This window comes from Symphalangus syndactylus, chromosome 19, assembly GCF_028878055.3.
Source record: "Symphalangus syndactylus isolate Jambi chromosome 19, NHGRI_mSymSyn1-v2.1_pri, whole genome shotgun sequence".
NCBI classification, from domain to species: Eukaryota; Metazoa; Chordata; class Mammalia; order Primates; family Hylobatidae; genus Symphalangus; species Symphalangus syndactylus.
Genome location: NC_072434.2, coordinates 21,571,830 through 21,586,123, shown reverse-complemented (window position 1 = coordinate 21,586,123; position 14,294 = coordinate 21,571,830). Strand labels below are relative to the sequence as shown.

The 14,294-nt window shown below is 49.7% G+C and overlaps 1 long non-coding RNA gene across 1 annotated transcript; it reads right to left on the bottom strand.

Moving 5' to 3' along the window:
* Nucleotides 1-6,953: 6,953 nt before the first annotated feature.
* On the bottom strand, nucleotides 6,954-9,344 carry LOC134731889 (uncharacterized). The gene is made up of 2 exons (XR_010114583.1): nucleotides 8,505-9,344; nucleotides 6,954-7,859 (listed from the first exon to the last, which is right to left on the bottom strand). It is a non-coding gene; the product is annotated as an uncharacterized lncRNA (long non-coding RNA).
* Nucleotides 9,345-14,294: the final 4,950 nt, after the last annotated feature.

Genomic DNA, 14,294 nt, shown 5'->3' with positions numbered 1-14,294 from the left:
AATCATGCAATGCACCTAACAGAGTATTGACCCACAATTAACTTTCAACAAAATACTAGTACTGCCCAGCTACCATTCCAAGTCACTCAGGATAAGGATTTATTTTGTTATTATTTTTATTTTATTTTATTTTTTTGAGATGGAATCTCACTCTGTCATCCAGGCTGGAGTGCAATAGCACTATCTTGGCTCACTGCAACCTCTGCCTCTGGAGTTCAAGCGATTCTCCTGCCTCAGCCTCCTGAGTAGTTGGGATTACAGGCACTCGCCACCATGCCTGGCTAATTTTTGTATTTTTAGTACAGATGGGGTTTCACCTTGTTAGACAGGCTGCTCTCGAATTCCTGGACTCAAGTGATCTACCCACCTCGGCCTCCAAATGTGCTAGGATTACAGACGTGAGCCACCGTGCCTGGCCGAGGATTTATTAGTAAAACTCGCAAGCCTTTGCTCTGGACCCCATATTCCCATTTTTGCTCCCTTTCCCTCCTGTTGGCCCTACTTCTTCTACGGTGCCTTCAGCGTCTTCCTGCAGCTGTGCCAGGGCCAGTTTTCAGGTCCCACAGACCTGAGCTCTGATCCCAGCTCCCACACTACACAATCTGCAATTTTGAGCAAGTTACACATTAAACTTCCCTGATACTTAATTTCCTTATCCACAAAGTGAGAAAGGATTATCTCTGCTACAGGGGGCAAGTAAGATCAAATAAAATAGTGGTCATGAAAACCTCATGAAAATTTATTACCAGGCCACACAGCAGAGATTTTATTACAATCATCAACGTGCTAATGGATGGCCTTCCCACCCACCTGGAGATAAGAGTATCCTCTTCCAGCTTCTTGGAGACTATAATAATAATTATCCCTATTATTATTAGGTGTGTAATGACCTAACTTTACTGAGCATTTTCACACCCTTCAAACTATTACAACATTCCCAAAGGGATCCTGTATTAGAAGAGGTAGGGGAAGAAAAATAATTTTGGAAAGCTGGAAACTTCCAGCATCACTCAGGTCGTTTACAAATAATTTGTTATCTGCCTAAGATAACCAAGGTCCTCACTCCCTGGACACTTACAGTCTAGCGAGGAGAGGGCTCACTAAACAGCTAGATTTCAGCAGCCCCGCCCTGGGGCCAGTGTACAGTTATTTCCAGCGGGTCCAGCATTCATCCCAAAGCCCAGTATAGTCTGGGGCTGGACAAAGGCCTTTCGGATGCTGGCAATGACCAAAGAAGAGGCTCATGCACCCCAGGCAACACCCTTCCTGCCCTGGTCCTGACAGCCACACCGAGGGTTAACCAGACCCAGCCCTTCCTGGCTACTGGCAGGACAGGCAGGCTTAAGTCCCCTCAATAAACAATAGTGGGGCCACTTGCCAGCACTGCACACATGAGCAAAAACTCTGCTTGGACCTGAAGAGCCCCCTCACCCCACCCCTTCCCAGCTGCTCAGGCCCAGGGAGGGGTCCGCAGTTCTGGAAAGGGTAAAGTCTGCAGGAGGTGCCTGGGACCCAGCTGTTTCCCGTGGGCAGGGGCGGGGGATTTACAGCTTCCCCCACTGTGGGGCTACCAAGCCTGTGTTGAGGAAGGATGCCTCTGAGTCCTTGCTCTGAGGCCAGACTCCCCTGTCATGCAGCCAGGGCCTCCCACGCAGGCGCCAGCAGAAAGGAGGGGGCAGGAAAGAGGAGCCTCGGGATGCAGGAGAAAGCAGGCTGGGCTCTGCAGAACAAAATGGGCAGATGGGGAGCTGGCCCTGTCAGTCCCGGGCCTCACCTCATTTGGAGACAGTAGCCTGTGGCAGGGAAGTTGGTCTGGGAGTTCAGGCACTAGGCTTCCATTTCAGGTGAAAATGTGATGTCATGCTGCTCTGTGCCTCGGCTTCTCCCCTGCTAGGCACACCCTTGTTTGCCGCCCCCACAAAGTGTCTGCTCTCTTTCTTTCTTTTTTTTTTTTTTGAGACAGAGTCTCACTCTGTTGCCCAGGCTGGAGTGCAGTGGCACAATCTCGGCTCACTGCAACCTCCGCCTCCTGGGTTCAAGTGATTCTCTTGCCTCAGCCTCCTGAGTAGCTGGGACTACAGGCACATGCCACCATGCCCGGTTAATTTTTGTATTTTTAGTAAAGACGGGGTTTCACCATATTGGCCAGGTCTCGAACTCCTGACCTTGTGATCCGCCCGCCTCCACCTCCCAAAGTGCTGGGATTACAGGAGTGAGCCACTGAGCCCAGCCAAAGTGTCCACTTTCTAATCCCAGGAACCTGTGGATGTTACCTCATATGGCAAAGACTTTGCAAATTTGATGATGTTAAGGAACCTGAGATGGTGAGATTATTCTGGATGAGCTGGGTGGACTGTAAAGTTCATCACATGTCTTTATTAGAGGAAGGCACCTGGAGATTATAGACAGCAGAGGAGAAGACAATGTGACCACAGAGGCAGAGGTGAAAAGTACTATCCCGTAAGCCACAGGACACCTGGAGCCACCCAAAGCTAAAAGAGGCAAGACATCATTTCTCACCCAGAACCACTACAGAGAGCACAGCCTTGCCAACACCTTGACTTTGGCCCACTGATTCTGATTCCAGATCTTTGGCTCCAGAACTGCAGGAGAAGGAAAATTTGTTGTTTTAAGCCACCAAGTTTGGGGTAATTTCTTACAGCAGCCCCAGGAATCCAGTACCCCCTCCTCGCCTGATAGAACAAAGGGGAACATGTGCCCAGCCCTGGCTCCCTCAGGAAGGGGCTCTTTCTCTATGTTGTGTTGGAGAATTTCCTTTTGAAGGAGTTCATCTGCCCTGCCATGGGATAGCACTTTTAACTGGTCAAAAACGACACTCCTAGCCGGACTTCGTGGCGGACGCTTGTAGTCCCAGCTACCCGGGAGGCTGAGGCAGGAGAATGGCGTGAACCTGGGAGGCGGAGCTTGCAGTAAGCGGAGATTGTGCCACTGCACTCCAGCCTGGGTGACAGAGCGAGACTCCATCTCAAAAAAAATAAATAAATAAATAAAAAACAAAAAACAACACTCCAGGCTGGGCGCAGTAACTCATACCTGTAATCCCAGCACTTTGTGAGGCCAAGGCAGGTGAATCACCTGAGGTCAGGAGTTCGAGACCAACCTGACCAATATGGTGAAACCCCATCTCTACTAAAAATACCAAAAAAAAAAAAAAAAAATTAGCTGGCATGGTGGTGCATGCCTGTAATCCCAGCAATTTGGGAGGCTGAGGCAGAAGAATTGCTTGAACCTGGGAGGAGGTTCAAGTGGAAGTTGCGGTGAACCAAGATTGCACCATTGCACTCCAGCCTGGGCAACATGAGCGAAGCTCGGTCTCAAAACAAAAACAAACAAACAAAAAATGACATTCCAGCCTCAGAACAGTCCAGGATGCCCTGAGGTAGGAAGGTAGGAAGTCCTATGCTAAGCAGGCCAGCTAGAGAAGGTGCGTTGCCCAAACAGGAGGCAGAAAAACCCAGCTCTTCTTCCACCAGCTCTCAGTCTTTTGGTGACTCGTGTGGACTCCAAGACCATGGGGCTGAGCCCTGAGCACCTTCCCTGTGATAGCCTGGCCCCCTCCCACAGCCCAGGGCACTCTGGTGCCTTCTAATAGCCAGTAATCTCAGGGCGACCTGCTCCTATTTTTTGAGAAGGCAAACTGCCAAATCTGGGGAAAGGTGGAGAGGTAAAGAGGGATAGAGATTCTATAATCTCAATCACTCAGCAAACACTGAACTCTTACTGTGTGCCAGGCACAGGGTTAAGCACTGGAGATAAATGGTAAAGAGAAGATGTTCCTACCTAGAGAGGGATATAAACAAGTAAACCAAGGCTATACCAGTAAGAGTGTGTAAAGGGTAATGACAGATGTATGCAGAGGAGGGGCATTTGGCTCTGACTAGGGGTAAGAAAAGAACCCTGGCAAGGCTTCCCGAAGAAGATTCCATATTAGTTATCTATTGTTGTGTAACAAATTATTACAAATTTAGTGGCTTAAAACAACATACACATATGGTCTCACAGCTTCTATGGGTCAGAAATTCAGGCATGGCTTGACTAGGTCTTCTGCTTCAGGGTCCCTCACAAGGCTGCATTCAAGGTGTCTGCCAGGATAGGGTCTCATCTGAAGGTTCGAGTGAGGAAGGACCTGCTTCCAAGCTCACGAGGTTGTTGGTAGATTCAGTTTCTTGTGGGCTTTGACCAGAGGCCACCCTGGCTACCCTCAGTTCATTGCCAAGTAGGCCTTTAAAGCATGGCAGCTTGAGGCCGGGCATAGTGGCTCAAGCCTGTAATCCCAGCACTTTGGGAGGCTGAGGTGGGCAGATCACGGGGGTCAGGAGTTTGAGACCAGCCTGGCCAATACGGTGCAACCCCATCTCTACTAAAAATACAAAAAAAAAAATTAGCCAAGCATGTTGGCATGTGCTTCTAATCCCAGCTACTTAGGGGGCTGAGGCAGGAGAATTGCTTGAACCCAGGAGGCAGAGGTTGCAGTGAGCCAAGATCATGCCACTGCACTCCAGCCTGGGCGACAGAGTGAGACTCCATCTCAAAGAAAAAAAAAAAACATGGCTTCATCAAAATGAGCAAATGAGAGAGTCAGGATGAGCAAGATGGAAACCACAATCTTACATAGCCTAACCACAGAAGTGGCATCCCATCCCATTCTATTGGTTAGAAGCAAGTCACGAGGCCAGTTCACTCTCAGAGGGAAGGGATTACACAACAGGGTGAATTCTGGGAGGCAGAGATTATGGGCAGGGGCATCTTAGAGTCTGCCTGTCACCATGACTCCAGAACTCAGTCTCAAAGGAACAGGAGGGACTAGCTAGGTAAACACAGGAACAGAGGCTCAAGGAGACCACAGAGTTCTATAGGAAAGACCACAGCAGAGAGGGGCTGCCACCACAGAGAGCAGCCCAAGGAAATCAACAATGCTCTATCTGCCTATAGCCCAGGTTTACTTTTTGCTACATGCTTATTTGTGTTGTATTTTTGACCTTGTTCATGTATATAGTATTCCTGCAGGGAGAGAGGCTAATAGTTCCTACACTATATTTATGAAAACTGACCCCCAGACCAGTAGGAGTGTGACCAGAAACCAACTGCCCATGGAGCTCTCTTCTCCAGTGAATATTTGGATATGAATGAGACCCGACAAAGAAAATCACCAGACAAGCGACAGTCTGAGAAAGACACAGGAAATGGAGGAATGAGGTTGCCCTTGTTGCAGATGGCATTCCCCAGGACCCTGGCATGTGAGGCTAAGTGGATGTGTATAAGCTTGCAGGGCGTGTGTGTGTGTGTGTATGTGTGTGTGTACGTGTAACACCATTCAGCAGGCTTCATTCAATAAATCTCCACCAAGCACCTGCACCCTAAACCCCAGGGACCAGGACAGCAGCCATGGTTTTTCTGTACCCTGAGTTCTTGATGAATATCACGGTCTGAGATCATTAAGCATCCTTCCTTTGGGCTGGCAACTTCAGAATCACTATGGGGACTTATTAAAAATACTGAAACCTAGGCCGGCTCCAGAGGTTCAGATTCAGTGGGCTGCAGGTAGTGACAGTGTTCTGTGCTTTTAACAGCCACCCAAGAGAGTCTGACCATCTGCAGGATTTGGAACCTACTGACCTACTTCAACCTCTTTGCTTTATAAGTGAGGAAAGTGAGGCCCAGCAAGGAGGGAGGTGCCCGAGGTCAGAGGCCCGGGTAATGGACAGCCTGAAAGAGGGTGCAGGCTGCCGGCATTCCTGCTGAGAGCCACTTAGGTGTCCTCTCAGTGCATTCCCCCTGACTGCATACCTGCTGGATTTCTTCCTGGCTCCACTCATCTGAAGTGTGCCAGGAGCTCCCAGGAGCCCAGCTCACATCCACCTACAAACAGAAAACACTTGCCCTCACAGCCGATAAGCCCCCAAGACAGTATACACATACACGCACACACAGGTGCATGCATGCACACTACTCACATGCAGAATTTCATGTTTATTCTTTCCACGAGTCTTTACTCAGCATTCACCCATTATATGCCAGCCACTGGCCTGAGAATCCAACAGTGAGCGCAATAAAAAAAAATACAGGACCCTGCCCTCCTGCACCTTCCAGTCTAGGGCAGGGAACCAGGGGGCTGCTTCAAGTCAGTTCCAGCAGCGGGCTCTGCCCAGGTCCATGAGCAGCTGAGCAGAAGAGCAAGGGCTTGGCTGCTCGGGTCAGGGTGGACCCCTCACCAGACTGTGCAGGCAGAAGACCTCTCAGCTTTGGATCTGGGAGCTCAGAAGGCACTGGGAAAAGCAAAGTGGACCCAGGTCCTCCCACATCCTTCCAGGCATCCTGGATTTACTAGTACCTTTATTTTGAAATATCTATCCAGCAGTGGGCACTGGCAGAGGATCCTGACTGCAAACGACTTGCAGGCTAAGCTGACAGGAGCTGCCAGATACTTAGCAGAGGCCAGGAGACACAGCAGGGAGGAGATCCCCTCTCTAAATCCCCAACTGGCCAAGATGCCTGCATTCCACAGCCTTCAGCAGAGGGCCCTAGATGGGAACATTTGTCTTTCTTTTTTTTTTCTTTTTTTTTTTTTTTTTTGAGACAGGGTCTTGCTCTGTCACCCAGACTGGAGTGCAGTAGCACGATCTTGGCTCACTGCAACCTCCACCTCCTGGGTTCAAGCGATTCTTACACCTCAGCCTCCTGAGTTGCTAGGACTACAGTGCGTGCTGGGCTAATTTTTGTATTTTTAGTAGAGACGGGGTTTTGCCATGTTGGCCAGGCTGGTCTTGAACTCCTGACCTCGAGTGATCCTTCCACCTCAGCCTCCCAAAATGCTGGGATTACAGGCATGAGCCACCACGCCAGGCCAGGAACATTTGTCTTTCTAACTCCAGACTGGGTAGTGAGATTAGGGACCCCAGCTTAACCATGGGGAAGACACTTTACTTCTCAGAGCCTGAGAATGACCATCTTTAATCTATCAGGAAATACTCCCACCTCTTCCAACCTCACAGGGCTGTTGTGATAATGTGATGAGGTCACACCAGAGGGTTATTTGAGTCAGAGCTCTGGAAAGAAACACAGCACTGATGAGGAAGCTTACAGAACTGAAAGGTGAAGGCGGGAGGAGGGGTCTTCCGGGAATCTTCCAGGGAGGAGCCTATGTTTTGTCCCACTGGAAAAACAGACCGGGCAGGACCCATGTGGGAGACCACCCAGACTGTGAGAAACATTCGTTGGTTATGTGTGTTTTGGAAATGGGATAAGAGCACAGAGTGACCTAAAGTCCCCTGTGCATAAATAGCTGACAATTCCAAACCGCAGCCCTGACCACCCCAGTCAAGTCTAATTAATAGTTGCTGTTGGCTTTTTAGAGCCATTTTCACAGCTCAGTTCCTCTATCTGCACTGTCTGCAGTTAGCATGGAGGCCCACTTTCCTCTCAACAGAGTCAGCCAAGGGTTTTCCAGGGCCAAACTTGTGTGTTCTCCTTCTTACTTGGTTGGTGACATGCTCTGTGAATGCAGACAAGTTGTGCAACCTACTCTGTCTTCCCTGGCAGGGAAGCAGGGCCTTTGTGTGTGTGAAGGGCCATGAGCCATTGGAATGGAGTGCAATTAGCGGTGCTGGTGAGGAGAACGACAGAGCAGCACAACCCAATGACAAGGGGATCTTGATGAGCCGCGCCTGCTCTCTTTATCCTCAGTTTCAACCAGGAAGTTCAAATGCCAGGGAGGTGCCATGAGGTGGTGAGAAAAGCGTTAGGATCCAGAGTCGGGGGCGGGAATCCACTCTGAGCCACTGGCTGGCTGCGGAATCTCAGGCAACTGCTTCAAATTCTCTGAGTTTCAGCTTCATCATCTGTAAAATGAGGACACTTGTGTGGAAGGAACATCAATCTAGCACAGTCTGAAATTTAGACCATTATGCATGAAGGCTAGAATTGGGATTAGGTAAAAGCACTCAGTAAGTGTTACTAATTTAAATTGTTAATTACGTACAGTTTTCTAAATAGGGATTAGGCAAAGCACAGTTACTAGGAGGATGATTATATTACTGTAATAACAAACATTTATTGTGCACTATCTGTGTACTTTATCTACTTTACAGGCATTCTCTCAATTAATTCTCACAATGATCCTAGCAAGTGGGGCTATCATCATTCCCATTTTAATGGCATGCCAAATAACTTGCCCAAGTCATGTGGTTAGTGTGAGACACCTTGGGGATTCACGCTCAGGTCTGTGATTAGAGCTTAAGTTTTTAACTGCTACTGGCAGGCCTCCTTGTACTTCGGTATCTCTCCCGCAGTGGGCATTTCCTAACTAGTTGCTCTCATTTCCTCCCACCTCCTCTTTCCATTACAGCCTCTGGTCATCAAGCTCTCATTAGCTCTACTCCTAACTCACTTCCTGCCTTCCAGGGTCTCCCTTCTCCATCACTGCCACCAAGGATCACCTCTGCCCACCCTACAGGGGGACCCAGCCATTCCACCTAAAGAATTACCCTGAAGATAGCCAGGTGCAGGCTCACACCTGTAATCTCAGCACTTTGGGAGGCCGAGGTGGGCAGATCACAAGGTCAGCAGTTCAAGATAGCCTGGCCAGCATGGTGAAACCCCATCTCTACCAAAAATACAAAAATTAACTGGACGTGGTTGTGGGTGCCTGTAATCCCAGCTACTCGGGAAGCTGAGGCAGGAGAATCGCTTGAACCTGGGAGGCAGAGGTTGCAGTGAGCCGAGATCATGCCACTGCACTGCACTCTGGGTGCCAGAGCAAGACTTCGTCACAAACAAAACAAAACAAAACAAAACAAAAACAAAAAAGAATTACCCCGAAGAAACAACCGGAGACAAAAATGGACATTTAAATATGCAAATGGTCATTGAAGCCTCATACGTAAGAGAAAGAATGAAAAAGAACATGAATGTCCAACAATAAAGGATTGATTTGCTACATAAATAATAGTAAAGACAACAGAATAACATACAGGCATTGAGAGGCATGTAATGGTATGGCCTTATAACCACAATATATTGACACATTAAAAACCAGAATATGGGGGCCGGGTGCAATGGCTCACTCCTGTAACCCAGCACTTTGGGAGGCCGAGGTGGGCAGATCATGAGGTCAGGAGTTCGAGACCAGCCTGGCCAACCTGGTGAAACCCTGACTCTACTAAAAATACAAAAATTAGCCAGGCGTAGTGGCACGTGCCTGTAATCCCAGCTGCTCAGGAGGCTGAGGCAAGAGAATCGCTTGAACCCCGGGAGGCAGAGGTTGCAGTGAGCTGAGATCATGCCACTGTACTCCAGCCTGGGACAGAGCAAAAAAGCAGAATATAATAGAGTACGCAGAGTATGACCCCATGTATGAAAAACAATTACATATTATATGATTGCATCAAAATAGATGTAGAAGAAAATACACCAAAATGCTAACAAAGACTATCTCTGAGGGACAGAAACATAAAGGTGACTGTTTTTTTTCTGTGCTTTCACATTTTTCTTCAATTAACATCTTTTTATAATAAAAATAAGGGGTACATGCGTGTCTGTGTGTGTGTCTGTGGGTGTGTGCCTCTGTGTGTGTGTGTCTGTGTGTGTGCGTCTCTGTGTGTGTCTGTGTGTGTGTGTGTGTCTGTATGTATGTGTACGACAGAGCTCTGTAATGGGCTCCCCATTGCCTATGGAAAGAAGCCCAGACCCCCAGCCCACTTCCTCTGTGTGTGGCTGTTGCTCCTCAGGTTCTGTGCACAACATTTGTGTCTCCTGTCCCACCTCACCTTTTCTGGTCCTGGCACCTTTGAACAGGTGATTTCTTCCACCTGGAACACCATCCCTCCTCTCTCTGATAGTCAGAATTATATCCTCCCTTAAAAGGGCCAGCTCAAATGTTCCCTGCACCTCCATCCTACCTCCTATAGTTCTGCCTGCACCTTACTGTCCTCCTCCTTTTGCATGCTGCCCTCTCTGTCTCAGTTACCTTGGGAGCTCTTTAAAGCCAGGATCTGGGTGGGATGGGCTTATGCCCCTGTGCAGAAAATACTCACTCATGCTTAACAAAGCACTGAAGTTGGGTTCAGTTAAAGTGAGTTGCAGTTGGCTTCCAGTAGGGCCCTCAGAGCTGATTGGAGAGCCCCCGAGAGACCCCTGGCTATCTTTCTTCTTTGCAGCTGGGGGCCTGGGTCTCACTCCTGAGATGGCAGGAAATGCTGATGACGTCTGAATCACTGATGGGTGATGCCCCAGGGCTGTAGCGCTGTTGCCCACAGGCTTGTACCCTGTATGGTCCCATTCAATAGGGCCGAGTGCTGTGGGCAGAGCTGACTGGTGAGATCATGAGAATGGGTTGTGCAAGGCCTCCTGTCCCTAGGGCAGTTGGTAGGGTGGCCAACTACCACAGTTTGCCTAGGACTGAGATGCTCCTCCGGATACAGAACTTTCAGTGTTAAAACTGGAAAATTCCAGGCCAACCGGGATGGTTGGTCAGCTAGCAAGCAGGGCATGAGTGCTGCCTCTAGGCCTCTGGGACCAGGATTGCCACCACACGGGATTACAGTTTCTGATCCCTTGAGCGTTTGTCCCTGCAGGCTAAGGTGACCCTGTGCCCAGGTCCTTAGACAAAGAGCATCTCAGACCAATACGGCAACAACGTTCTGAACCTGGAACACCATTTATTCCCCCAGAGTTCTCACTGCTCCTTCCCAACCAGGAAGGAGTCCATCTGCTCTTCTAGGCTATTTTCACCCCAGGCCTAGCTCTAGCGAGCATGCACGGAGCCTCCCAGCTCATGGGACACCTATCTGGGTCCTTTCCTGTAGTTAATCTCCAACCTTGTTTCAGGACTTGGCTCCAGTCATCCTCTCCATGAAGCCTCCCCTACCCCCAGCCCACAGACCATTCCCTTCTCTGCCCTCTCGGGGCTTGATCCTCGCCAACTCTCTCTCCTCTGACCTCCTTTCTCCCAGCAAAATGCTGGGTTCATTCACTTACTTATTTACTCACAAACAGTAAGAATTTATTTGGTGTTGGGTTAAGAGCACTTACCTAGAGTCCCACAGTGACCACATTCACTCCTGGCTCTACCACTTAGCTGCTGTGTGAGTCTGAACTAGCCACTTAACTTCTCTGGGCCACAGTTTCTTAATGTAAAATATGGGAGTTGTGATAATCGCACCTACCTCACAGGGTTGTTGAAACATTACATGATTTAAGAATTGTACAGGCTGGGCATGGTGGCTGATGTCTGTAATCCCAATACTTTGGAAGGCTGAGGCAGGTGAATCGCTTGAGCTCAGGAGTTCAACATGGTGAAACTCCATCTCTACAGAAAATACAAAACCAGCTAAGCATGGTGGTGCACGCCTGTGGTCTCAGCTATTCAGGAGGCTGAGGTGGGAGGATCACTTGAGCCCAGCAGCAGGTCAAGGTTGCAGTGAGCTGAGATCATGCCACTGCAGTCCAGCCTGGGTGACAGAATGAGACCCTGTCTCAAAAAAAAAAAATTTTTTTTTTACAGTTCTTGGGTCAATATCTTGCACAGAGTAAACACTATATACCACTTGTCATTTTTATTATTAGAATCTACTATTTGCCAGATACTCTGAGGCACCAGGAATATACAACTAACAAGTGCAGAAACTGACCAGTCTAGTTGGACAGGCAGACGCATAAACCAGCAATCACAAGGCAGTGTGACTAATGGAGGAGGTATGGCAGCACAGAGAGAAGCGAGCAGTTACTCAGCCTGCCTTGTAGGCAGGGCAGTCAGAGAAGCTTCTCAGAGGTGGTGACATGAGAGGGAGCTGAGCCAGTGATACAGAAGCATGTAGCAAGAGTGGGGGTACACTGGCCTGGCAGTGTAAGGCAGCTTTCCCAGGTCCTGGAACGGAGGTGGATTGCATGCTGGGGCCAGGCGTGGAGCATGTAGAGACAAACACTGGAGAGATAGCCCTGATAGTGGAGAGGAGACCCTTTTGACGAGTGGGCCTCCTCCCATTGCAGTGGGGAAAGCGCTGGCAGTTTTAGCAGAAGAATGAATTGAATTCTGGACAGATCACTTCGGTGAACCATGGTGGACCCACTGAGGCAGGAGACTGAGGGAGGTGAAATCAGGGCTCTCTGTGCAGCCTTACAGTATATTCCTGCACAGCCAGTCTTGCCAGGGTCCTTGGGTCCTGGCCCTGGTGTGACAGCTGCCCACAGTACCTATACATCCCCAATAAACTTCAGGATTGCACACGGTAACGCCCTGTCCATCTGCCCCTACTCCTTCCTGCTGCGATTCCAGCTCATGGACTCTCACTCTGCTCTCCTCACTGATCTCCATTCTCACCCTTGCAACAGGCTCACTCTTGCTAAAGCCTTAGCTCCCAACCCCAGCTCACCCTGACCACAGCAAGCCCATCCCTTCTCCCTCGGTCTCCCCACCCCACCTCATCGGACTCCCAGCTGCCTGGCTGAGACTTGCCCTGTCTCATGTTCCCATGGATGACTCACGTATCGGGCGGGGGTGAGGCCACGCTGGGGCTCCCAAAGCATGGGGAGAGTTGGTGGCAACAGCCCTTCCCTGGCCTCACAGGCCCAACTGAGCAAAGGTTTTCCATCTCATGCATGTCTACTGGCATTATCAGAGCCTGTTTGTGCCCCCAAAGAGGTCTTGACCCTACTCTGAGGTCTAACCAAGCCTTCCCAGGGTAAGAGCCTTTGCTCCTTCTTGGAAATTCAAAGTCATGAAAACCAGAGCAGTGAGAACACCCGTGAACCCAGGAAGCAGGATGGCCCCTCCTGCATCAGAGAGGCAAAGACGCCCCAAAGAGTTCATGGATCTTTTTTAAAACCTGGTCTTAGCCAGGGACAGTGGCTCACGCCTGTGATCCCAGCGCTTTCGGGGGCCGAGGCAGGCGGATCACAAGGTCGGGAGTTCGAGACCAGCCTGGCCAACCTACTGAAACCCCACCTCTACTAAAAATACAAAAATTAGCCAGGCCTGGTGGCGGGCGCCTATAATCCCAGCTACTCGGAAAGCTGAGGCAAGAGAATTGCTTGAACCTGGGAGACGGAGGTTGCAGTGAGCCAAGATCACGCCATTGCACTCCAGCCTGGGCAACAGGGCAAGACTCTGTCTCAAAAAACAAAACAAAACAAACAAAAAAGAAAAAAGCCAACAACAACAACAAAAAAAAACCTGGTCTTGAACCCCAGACCTCTGTGCTGTGAGGGCTCTTAGAATCCTCAGACAGCTCCCAGGCTCTTACAAATGATAGTAAATGACCACCCCATTGCAACCACCAGCCCCCACACTGCTGCATACCTAGAACTGCGTTCTAGGGTCTGTGTCAAGGGCTCTAACAGCAGCAGACTCTTCAAGGGGCTGGGATTCTCCTAGCAGGAGAAACAAAAGCTGGGTATGGTCAAGAACCAAAGCATACTTTAAACCAACAGGGCTGGTGTTCCAAAAAAGCAGAGTGCCAGAAACTAGAGCCTGCTTCTCCCTCCACCCTCCACCTGCCCTCTGCCTTTTGTCTCATACTAACTATGCCCTCCACTGCCCTTTGCAGCCAAACTCTGAGAATGACCCCTAGTGCTGGACAGAGAAAGTATTGCCCAGTGCTCCCCTGGCCCCTGGTGGCCAGTTCTACGGGCACCAGTTGGCACTGACTGATGTCACCAGAACCTGGCTCCTTAAGCAAAGACTGGATCTTGTCTTTCTCCTCTGCATCCCCAGAGTCGAGCACAGTGCCTAGCCTGTAAAGCCATTTAGTTTGCTGGATGTCTTGCCTCTCAACCCCATCTGTTCACTAACACTCCCCTATTTCGTTTTTGTTGTTGTTGTTTTGAGCTAGAGTCTCGCTGCCCTCACACAGGCTGGAGTGCAGTGGTGCTATGTCCGCTCGCTGCAACCTCCACCTCCCGAGTTTAAGAGATTCTCCTTCCTCAGCCTTCTGAGTAGCTGGGATTACTGTCGTGCACCACCACACCCAGTTAATTTTTGTATTTTTAGTAGAGACGGGGTTTCGCCTTGTTGGCCAGGCTGGTCTCAAACTCCTGACCTCAGATTATCCACCCGCCTTGCCCTCCCAAAGTGCTGGGATTACATGTGTGAGCCACCGCGCCCGGCCCACTCCCCTATTTCTGAGTGCCTGGATACGTCTTTTCCTTATGCCTGAACCCCCACCATCAGTTACCCTCGGGTTTGATTGAAGAGCAAAGATTCTGTTTCTTTTTCTTTTCTTCTTTTTTTTTTTGAGGTGGAGTCTTTCTCTGTTGCCCAGGCTGGAGTGCAGTGGCGC